Source organism: Pogona vitticeps, chromosome 1 (genome assembly GCF_051106095.1).
Source record: "Pogona vitticeps strain Pit_001003342236 chromosome 1, PviZW2.1, whole genome shotgun sequence".
In the NCBI taxonomy this organism is placed as follows: Eukaryota; Metazoa; Chordata; class Lepidosauria; order Squamata; family Agamidae; genus Pogona; species Pogona vitticeps.
Genome location: NC_135783.1, coordinates 244,977,385 through 244,987,498, shown reverse-complemented (window position 1 = coordinate 244,987,498; position 10,114 = coordinate 244,977,385). Strand labels below are relative to the sequence as shown.

Below are 10,114 nucleotides of genomic sequence, written 5' to 3'. Positions count from 1 at the left end.
GCTCTTGTTAGGAAGAACAACCTTCAGAACATGGCCAAGAGCCTGAAAAACCCACAACAACCGTTGGGAGTTTAATTTGCCACTGTGCCTCCTGGGAGAAAAGCCAACCTGTGTGGTCTTGGGAAAGCTGCACAGTCCCAGGGCACCTCCAGAAGAAGAGAATAGTAAATCATTTCTGAGTATTCTCCACTTAGAAATCTTGAGAAGGGTCACCAACTGTTACCCAACCACTTGTGATTCACATGCTCCAATACTGTATTAATGTTTTAGGTTGGTATGGCTGAAATGAATTGTAGGTAGGTGAGTATGTTGGAAGGAAGGAAGGGCTTAAATAAGTGCTTAAATGTTTGTTTCTTAAAATTAATCTAATTTTAATCAGCCTGTGTTCTGAATACATGGTACTCTTGAAGATGCAGGAGATAAATGCAATAAGTAGAGTAAAAATAAATAGAGGAGAAAAAGCAAAATGTTTAGTATGCATATGGAAACTTAGGTTTTGGCTAAAAGCAAGCACTGATCTAATGAGGGCACATGAAAACTACTAAAAGCAAACCATCTAGATTATGAGAATAAAGTTTGCAATGGTGGTGGTTACAAAAGTGCACACAGAAGCCTCTGGGATAAAGGCAGAAAAAGTGGCATGAACTCTGCTAGTTAACAAAACAACCATCATGTCAGGACATGCCTTCCAAGCTGAAAAAGCATTGCATTTCTTGTATGAACATCAAAGACAATACAATTTGAAACAAAATACAGTATTGCAATTACAAAAGGAATTGTCTTTTTCCAATCAATAGGCAGAAATTCTCTTGTGAAATGCTGAAATTTGCCAAAAAGCTAATGCTAATGATGGTGCATTCCTCTAGCAGTCTCTAATGACAGCCAGAGGAAGATTTAGAGTTGCGGAGGCTGAAACAAACCTACAACTCTGTATACAGCTGTCATACAAAGATTATATTCAGTCCATCTAGAAAAGATCCCAGGTTTACTCCAAGAACTCTTAGTAAAAGGGCTTTCTACAATCAGGATAGGAAAACAGCTCTGCCTGTAGCCTAGGAGAGTTTCAACTGAACTGCTGTGAGCTAGCTGAATAATAGTCTGATTCCATATAAGGCAGCATCTCATATACTTCAGCATCTTTGGAGCTATAAAACACTGCCTCTCAGTGGCTGCACAACCAAGTGCCATGCTGCATAAATTTCCTGGCAGTTTATTGAGATATTTTTCTATTTCTGCTTTAAAGGGGAGAGAGGTGCCACTTAGGTTTCTGAAAATCCCTTGTGTCTTCATACAGCTAAGCCTGGGTTGCCCTTTTAGAAGCAACTTGGGCTTAGCTGCTGTGCTACTGCTTTACCTTTGTGCTTCCCCATCATTGTGTATTGCCATCATTTAGGTCAAGTCTTAAATCATTTCTGAGTATTCTCTACTCATGGCTACAAAATAACATCCTTGTGGGGAAACAGTGGCATCCACTGAGCTTTGTTCATAATCTTGGTACTGTACGTGGTGGCTTTGAAACATTTTCCTAGAGTACAGTTTTGCAAATTCAAGTCTGCTCTTTCTCATTCATTGACTGATTAAAACCAGCAGACTGATATGTGAAAACCAAATGCAGCTTTGGAATACTCTGATACTACACCGTGAATTTATTTATTTGATTTATACCCCGCCCATCTGGCCTAAAAGACCACTCTAGGCGGAATTGTTTTGTTGCTGTTGTTTCATGCTGTCCAATTGTCTCTGACATATGGTGACCCTATGAACGAGCAATCTCCAAAATGTCCTGTCCTCAACAGTCCTACTCTGCTCCTGTAAACTCAAGCCTGTGAATTCCTTTAGGGAGTCTGTTCATCTTGTGTGTGGTCTTTTCTCCTGCTTTCTTCAACTTTTTTTAGCATTACTATTCTTCCAGAAAAATCCTACCTTATACGTGATGTGCCCACAGTTTGTCATTTTTGCCTCCAGAGATAGTTCAGGTGTGATTTACACTTGTTCATCTATCTGGCTATCTCTGGGGTATCTGCAAAGCTATACTCCAGCACTACATTTCAAATGAATCAATTTTTCCCTGTCAGCCTTCTTCACTGCCCAGCTTCCATACCCATCCATAATAATAGCGAATACAAGAGCGTGGAGGATCTTGGCCTTGATCTCCAGTGACACATTCCTACACTTGATTCTCTTTTCCAGTTCCTTCATCACTGTCCTTCCAAATCTCAGTCTTCTGATTTCTTGGCTGCACTCTCTATTTGGATTAATGATTGAACCATTTCAATTTCTTCATTGCCAACTTCAAAGGTGTGTAGTTCTTATGTAGTCATGATTTGGTTTTCTTAATGTTCAGCTGCAGTCCTGCTTTCCTCTTTCACTTTCACCAAAAGTCTTTTCAGATCATTGCTGCTTTCTGCCAGTAAGATGGTATCATCTGCATATCTTGAAGCACAGTTGAAGAGGTGAATCTTTATGCAGGAGTACTAGGTGGATTGGGATGTGGTGGCGCTGCAGATTAAACCGCAGAAGTCTCTGTGCTGCAAAGTCAGAAGAACAGCAGTCGTAAGATCGAATCCATGTAGCGGAATGAGCTCCCGTCAATTGTCCCAGCTCCTGCCAACCTAGCAGTTCAAAAGCATGTAAATGCAAGTAGATAAATGCAAGTAGATAAATGGGTACCACCAAGGTGGGAAGGTAACAGCGTTCTGTGTCTAAGTCGCACTGGCCATGTGACACTGGCTGTACGGCTTGGAGACAGGAATGAGCATCGCCCCCTAGAGTCGGACACGACTGGACTAAATGCCAAGGGGAACCTTTACCTTTATTTTTTTACTAGGTGGATACATACCAATGAGCTATAATTTTCTGCATCTTTTTTGCACATGTCTTTTATATACCATATTTCTAGTGTATATTATGTGCAAATACAATTGCAGCTTCAGTCAATATTTTTTTCTGTTACAGCCACTAATATGTTATTTCAGTCAGCCATGGAGCTCTCAAAAGCTACAGAATGTGCTCACCCTGTACAGTTTCACCCTGTGTCAGACTTCGACCCACTTATCTCCTTAAACCATTTGAAGAAAAATGATTCCTCTTCCTTTGCAGACAGCACTAAGTTTGCCCTGATTATGCCTTCAAGATTTACCAAGAATGGCATCAGTCTTTCGCTATCTAAAACCTGGTTATTCTTCGTGTTCTCTGTGAATATACAAAAATAGGTTTCATCTGCATGTGCGCAGAAGTCTCTGAAATATTCTAGAGCTTTATGCTACGTTCATCAGGTATTGCCCCCCCAGTCCATGAGGTCCGCCCACCCTAGCAATCACCTCAGTTCCTTTTTGCTGCCGCCGAGGTCTCTCCTCTGTTGAGCTGCTGCATTCGTCCATTCTGCTTCTGAAAGGAATAAATAAATTGTTTCAGTCTATTAAATATCTTCAAATCAGCCTCTTAGTCAAGAAATTGTAAGAGACTCTTGATTATTTAGACAATTCCCCCCTTCCCTGTCACCGCCATTTATGGCACCCCTTCCTCCCTTTAAAAAGTGGACGTTGTGCTCAAATAAAATTCCCCTCACAGACGGCCATAAGATCTGCCTCTTCTGTCTGGGAGAATACCACCGAACCTCATCTTGTCAGTTCTGTAAACATTTTACAAAGCAAGTTCTTAAATTGTGACAACTCAGGTCTTTTCTCTGGGAAAAATCACTTCAACATGCCCAGATCATGGAGTCACCTCACAACTCACAACCTCCGAGACAATCTCCGGTCCCATCTACTGTTTCCCCATCTGCAAGATCGTGTTCTAAAACCTCTCAAAAATCAAACTCCAAACCACCAAGTTCAACCAAGTCAACTCCAGTACCAAAGTCTCCTTCGATATAGGATCAATCTCGTCGAAAAAGCACAAGAAATCCTCTACTGATATCCATCTACATAGATCGGTATCACAACAACCTCCACTTCAGGATCAATCCACCATGAGGATCGATTCTCCAGATGATGCCTTGTTGCCTCCATCTGGCCAACTCAAGTCTCCCATTCTGGCTCAGTGTCTGCTTTCTCCAATTGATACTGCAGAGGTCACCATTATTCCAACTCCATTGCACTCTAGTTCTTTATCAACAGTGTGCTCCATCTTGGTCACTGAATCTGACTATCAATACCAGACACTAAATGTTTCTCCTCCCAGTAAGAGATCGAGGAAAGAACATGAGTGCAATGAAGTTGGAATAATGGTGACCTCTGCAGTATCAATTGGAAAGACCCGCCACTCCAACTGGGTCCTTCATGTCTTGAGAGCGATACAGAGGACACAGGCAATCTAAACAGGTCATGCTCTATGAGCCTCTGGAGTACTATGGCCCTGCCTATAGAAGCTCTCGATATCAAGCATATCGGTACTATCCGTCCGAGCTTGATTTCTACCCCAACTGTCAACATTGACGCTGATACTACTATGATTCAGACTACTCCAACTCATCTCCATAACCGAGATACTGATCCCGGTACCAGGAAGCTTACCAGTCCCAATCATCATGGGAGGAGGGTTCGGTACCACCTGTCTCGATATCGAAGCATAGATCAAAGAGACAGCACCCGGATATACAACACACTCAATCCACGGTACCAAAAGGAGTTTGCACGTCAGCCTCAACTCAACAACCTTCAGTACAAGCAACCATGACCTACACAGGTCCTCCACCTCAACCTTCTAATACTAAACACACTCAGAAGAAAACTTCTAAATCACAAACCACCCCACTACCACCTCAACACTCTTCCTTTCGATCTCACCGCCATCTTCTGGAGTCAACTTCTACTATCCCGTAATTCTGTCCAGCCTCTCCAACGCTTTCATCTCAGTCATTTTCTTCAGATACTTCCCAATCCATACCGGACTCACCAACTAATCTACCAACAACTGATTCTGATTTCAACACTAATAGTCCTTCTCCATCTGACGATTTTTCCTTGTATTCACAGTTGGTTTTACGAATCACTAAAGCAATGGGACTTGGTGTCCAGTCACCATCCCAAGTTCAATCAGACAAAGTTTTTGAGGATATCAGCGAACAACAGACTCTGCCTTTAAGCATGAGCTTTATTCCTTCCTACTAGAACTTACCAAACATATGTGGTCTAAACCCTTCTCTGTACCGCAGATGTCTCATATGTTCAAAAACCTTTATAAGACACATGGAGACAACACAGCTTTTCTATTTAAGCATCCACCTCCAAATTCACTTTTTCTTGATGCAACTCAAAACGGAGCACATAACCATCTACAGTGGACCCTCTACTTACGGAATTAATCCGTATTGGAACAGTGGCTGCAAGTCGAAAAGTCTGTAGGTCGAATCTCCATTGACCTACAATGCATTGAAAACCGATTAATCCCATAACCAGCAGTTTTTATTATATTTTTGTTCCATTTTGGGTTTTTTCTGGTCTGTAAGTCGATTCTCCGGCTGCAAGTCGAATCTAAATTTTGTGGCCAGAGAAGTCTGTAACTCGAAAAGTCTGTAAGTCGAGCCGTCTGTAAGTCGAGGGTCCACTGTAGTACAACTCCAAATACTAAGGAAGGTAGAAAACTGGACATTGTGGGATGTCATATCTACTCCCTTGTCTCATTCACCCTACGTGCTGCCAATTACATTGCAGCTATGGGAGCCTACCACCGTTATTTGTGGAACAAGGCCCTCCCATCACTCCAATCTACTGCAGGAGAATATAAAGCCCATGGTCTTGCCTTCCATGAAGAGGCCATGGCTCTGGCACATCAAGAAAGAATTACAGCTAGTCACATCATTGATGCCTCCTCACAACACATGGCAACAGCAGTAGCCCTCCATAGATATGCATGGCTGTGATCTGCTCATATCCCTGATGGTGTCAGAATGAGAATAGAGGACTTACCCTTTGACGGTTGAAACCTCTTTGATCAGAAGACAGATGAGATTTTGGAGAACCTGCAAAAATTTAAAAAGACAGCTCGATCTTACAATACTCCGCCATATTATAGACCGCAGTGTGCCCAATGGCATCACCCTTACCAATATCAACAACCAAGGTCTTATTTTGACAGAAAGAAATATTCAGCTCAATCAGCTTCAGCATTCCAACCTGGACATGCAGTCCAGCGTCAGTGTCCAAAGCAATCCTTCCGTGGCCCAGAGAAAAAGAAAAAGCAGGGCCTTTGACTTCTTTGTCCCCCAGATCTGCACAACTCACCTCTTGACATCAGCCACTCATCTATAACCTCATCTTCCAGTCCAGTCTTCTATTACAACCGATTCTTGGGTACTCACCATCATCGCTACGGGTTATGCCATAGAGTTCACTTACCCACCTCCACCAAGGAACATTCTAACGCCACCATCCGTTGTCCTCAAACAAGAAATCCAATCTCTCCTCTCAAAAGATGCCATGTCACCCATTACTAACACAGAACACCATCCAGGATTCTTTTCCCGCTACTTCACAATCCCGAAATGAGATGGCAGACTAAGACCTATTCTCGACCTTTGAGAACTCAATTTCTACATCATTCAAAGACGATTCGATTCCATATAGTCACACAAGAATGAATTCTACCCATCCTCCAACAGGGAGATTGGTTTGCTGTCATAGATTTAAGCTACACATATTTCCACATCACTAGTCAACAAGACCACTGCAAATTCCTCAGGTTTGCAGTAGGAGATCACGCCTACGAATTCAAAGCCCTCCCTTTCGGCCTTTCTACAGCACCAAGAGTATTTACAAAATGCATGGCACCCGTCGCAGCTCACCTACGTACCCTGGGAATTTCGGTGTTTCTGTACATAGATGACTGGCTCGTGGTCTCCCCTTCTCGCGCTCAAGCTGCGACAGATATCCGGACGGTTCTCTCTCTTCTTGCGGATCTGGGTCTGAAAGTCAACATGGAAAAGTCAATTCTTATTCCTACCCAACACATTACTTACATAGGTGCTCTCCTCGATTCTACGAAAGCAAGAGTGTTTCTTCCTCAAGAGAGGGCCATGAAGCTTCACTCGCTCATCACTCTCTTTCCTCCTCACTCCTGCATCACCACACATTCCGTTCAGCAACTTCTGGGCCTTATGGCCTCTACAACCTCGACCATTGCTCACTCCAGGCTAAAAATGCATTCACCCCAATCTTGGTATCTTACCTTCTTCGACCCAATGACAGAATCACCGTCAAAGCTTCTCAGTGTCATTCCCGAGCTCTCCACTCAACTCCTGTGGTGGATCAATCCACCCAACCTATTCATGGAACACCCTTTTACTCCCCTTCAACCGTCACTACAAATTACTGCAGACACAAGCACTATAGGATGTGGCGCACATTGGAACAATCTGCATCTACATGCTACTTGGTCCCGCAGGGAACGTGCCCTGCACATAAACAACCTTGAACTTCTTGCCATTTTGAAGGTGTTCAGAGTTTTTGAACCAATCATCCTAGGCAACATCATACAAGTAACAACAGACAACACCACAACATTATTGTATATCAACAAGCAAGGAGGTACACACTCCCTTCTGGTTCTTTTTCTCGCAGTGCAACTCTGAGAATGGTGTCTCGAACACCATATCTTTCCCATGGCAGTACACATCGCCATACAAGACAACATGGTAGCAGACAAACTCAGGCGACGGCATACCCAAATGCATGAGTGATCGCTGGACCAAGCAGTGTTTCTTCAACTATGCAACATCTGGGGTCAACCACAGGCCGACGCCTTTGCTACACCTCAAAATGCCAAATGCGACCTATTCTTCTCAAGAGCACGAATGGGACAGGGATCAATGCGAGACGCATTCATGGCAAACTGGACTATGCATCTCATGTATCTATTCCCTCCCGTTCCTCTACTTCTAAGGACAATAGTCAAAATCAGGAACGATCATACAAATGCAATCCTGATCGCTCCTTGGTGGCCATGACAACTTTGGTTCACCATGCTATGCTCCATCACCAGTGACTACATCTGCCTACCCCTTATCTCACACCTCCTCACACAACACCAAGGCAGGACCCACCACCCGGATGTCCACACCCTCCATCTCATGGCATGGAGAAACTGGTAGAAACTATCCTCGCTCATGCCTGGAAACCTTCCACAATCAAACTCTATTCTCACAAATGGTCAGCCTTCATCAAATTTGCTCACCAACATAATCTTCCTACTAATCCTACAAGTTTACAAACTGTCCTGCAGTTTCTCTCCTACCTGTTTGACAATCAGCTATTTCTTTCAAACCTCAAGGTTTGAAATTGCTATCAGCAATTATTGCATATCAGCCTCAAGATTCAGATGCTGCCACAATTTTCAGACATCCCACACTAAAACGATTTTTAAGAGATGTAGCCAATATGCGTCCATCGGCGCCTCCTCCTCCTCCGCAGTGGTCCTTATCCCTTGTTCTCCACTGCCTTTCTCGTCCTCCCTCTGAACCACTTGCCACCGTTTCAGAATACCTTCTCTCTCTCAAGACCCTCTTCCTTGTTGCCATCACATCTGCTCGCAGGGCTTCTGAACTCTCAGACATTTGCAAAGCTGCCACATGGGCAACACCTTCCACTTTTGCCCCCCACTACAGACTTGACTTAAGAGCCAAAAAAGATGCTTCATTTGGGAGAGCCGTCCTTTCTTCAATCTTGCAGTGACATCCCTCCACCTATAAGGTAAGCCTGTTAGTCACCCATTAGTGTGCATTCACAGAGACCACAAAAAAGAAAGAGAGTTTATTTACCTGTAACTGTTTCTTCGAGTGGTCATCTGTGAATTCACACTTCTCACCCATCCTCCCCTCTGTCCGTCACTCCTGTATCTCTTGATGTAGCTGTGGGCTGTTCTTCAGAACTGAGGTGATTGTGAGGGTGGGCAGACCTTGTGGGCTAGGGAGGCGGTCCTTGGTGAACGTAGCATAAAGCTCTAGAATATTCTGGAGACCTCTGCACATGCGCAGATGAAACCCATTAGTGTGAATACACAGATGACCACTCGAAGAACCAGAATTACAGGATTACAGTCTTTTTCTTATGTGGCCATTCTAGAAATACATGTTGGAGTGAAATTTTGGGAAGTAGACCTAAGGCATTTGATTCAGATCATGGTGCTCAGTAACATCAACCTTCTAATCAGACTTTATTCTTCCACCAGTGTTTCACAAGAAGACTTAACCAGTGCTGTGAAATCAGTGAACGAACCTGCACTTCTTTACCTATTTATCTGGGAGTAAGCCCTTTGAATTCAATGCAATCTGCCTCTGAGCATAAGTCAAGGGGATAAGTCCTCTGAAGTCAATGGAATTTGCCTCTGATACAAGGGACTATACAATGAGTTCAGGATTATCCTTTCCTAAAATTTCTTGTTTCATCAAGATGTATCATCAGCCCCTAACTGGGGCTCACATGGGCAAGGAATGGTGGGAGTTGCAGTCCAATAATACCCAGAGGTCTACACTTTGCCTGCCCCTGGTGTGTCCTATGCTATGAAACAAGAGGCAGCTGCTGCTCAAGTTTCTGTCTCCCAGCAAAGCAGAGACAGGATCCATGGCTTGCAGCAGGCTTGTTCATGGCTATACATCACTGCTTTCTCAGGAAGGAAAACTGAACTGCAGCTGAACCCAGACTAGCAACTGGACCCAGTTTGTCTGATACAGTAAACAAACCACCAAGCAAAGCTTGAACATTTGTTTACTCTTAGCCATTCTCATTGCAAGAAGGGTTAAACAAATTGCAGGCACTAGCCTGTTCTTTGGTCCAATAAACAAGTTCTTGTAGATGCCTGGCTTGCTGTGTCATTCAAATATGCTGTGTTCCAAAATTTGGATGCTATGCAAAGGAGAGAGGACGTTCAGGAGAAGGATGTAAGAAAGGATCACCAAGGACTTGACTGGTGTGGTGAAAGAAAGTTACTGTGTGGAAGGAGAGTATTAAGTGTATCTTAAGAGCCCTTCGTCTCTTTCAAGACCCTTCACCTACAGGTCCTATTTAAATGAAATTTTAATGTTGCTTTATAGGCCCAGTGTGTCATTTCTTCAGTTCAGCACTTGATTCACCCCCAGGGAAATCCAATCTGTGGCTGTTTATTTGAGCCATGTTTCTGC

At 43.5% G+C, this 10,114-nt stretch overlaps 1 long non-coding RNA gene across 1 annotated transcript; it reads right to left on the bottom strand.

The window, feature by feature from the left end:
* Positions 1–616: 616 nt before the first annotated feature.
* Positions 617–6,907, bottom strand: LOC140703051 (uncharacterized). Its single transcript, XR_012082351.2, has 4 exons — positions 6,793–6,907; positions 5,910–5,962; positions 3,321–3,387; positions 617–2,528 (listed from the first exon to the last, which is right to left on the bottom strand). It is a non-coding gene; the product is annotated as an uncharacterized LOC140703051 (long non-coding RNA).
* Between the last annotated feature and the right edge of the window lie 3,207 nt (positions 6,908–10,114).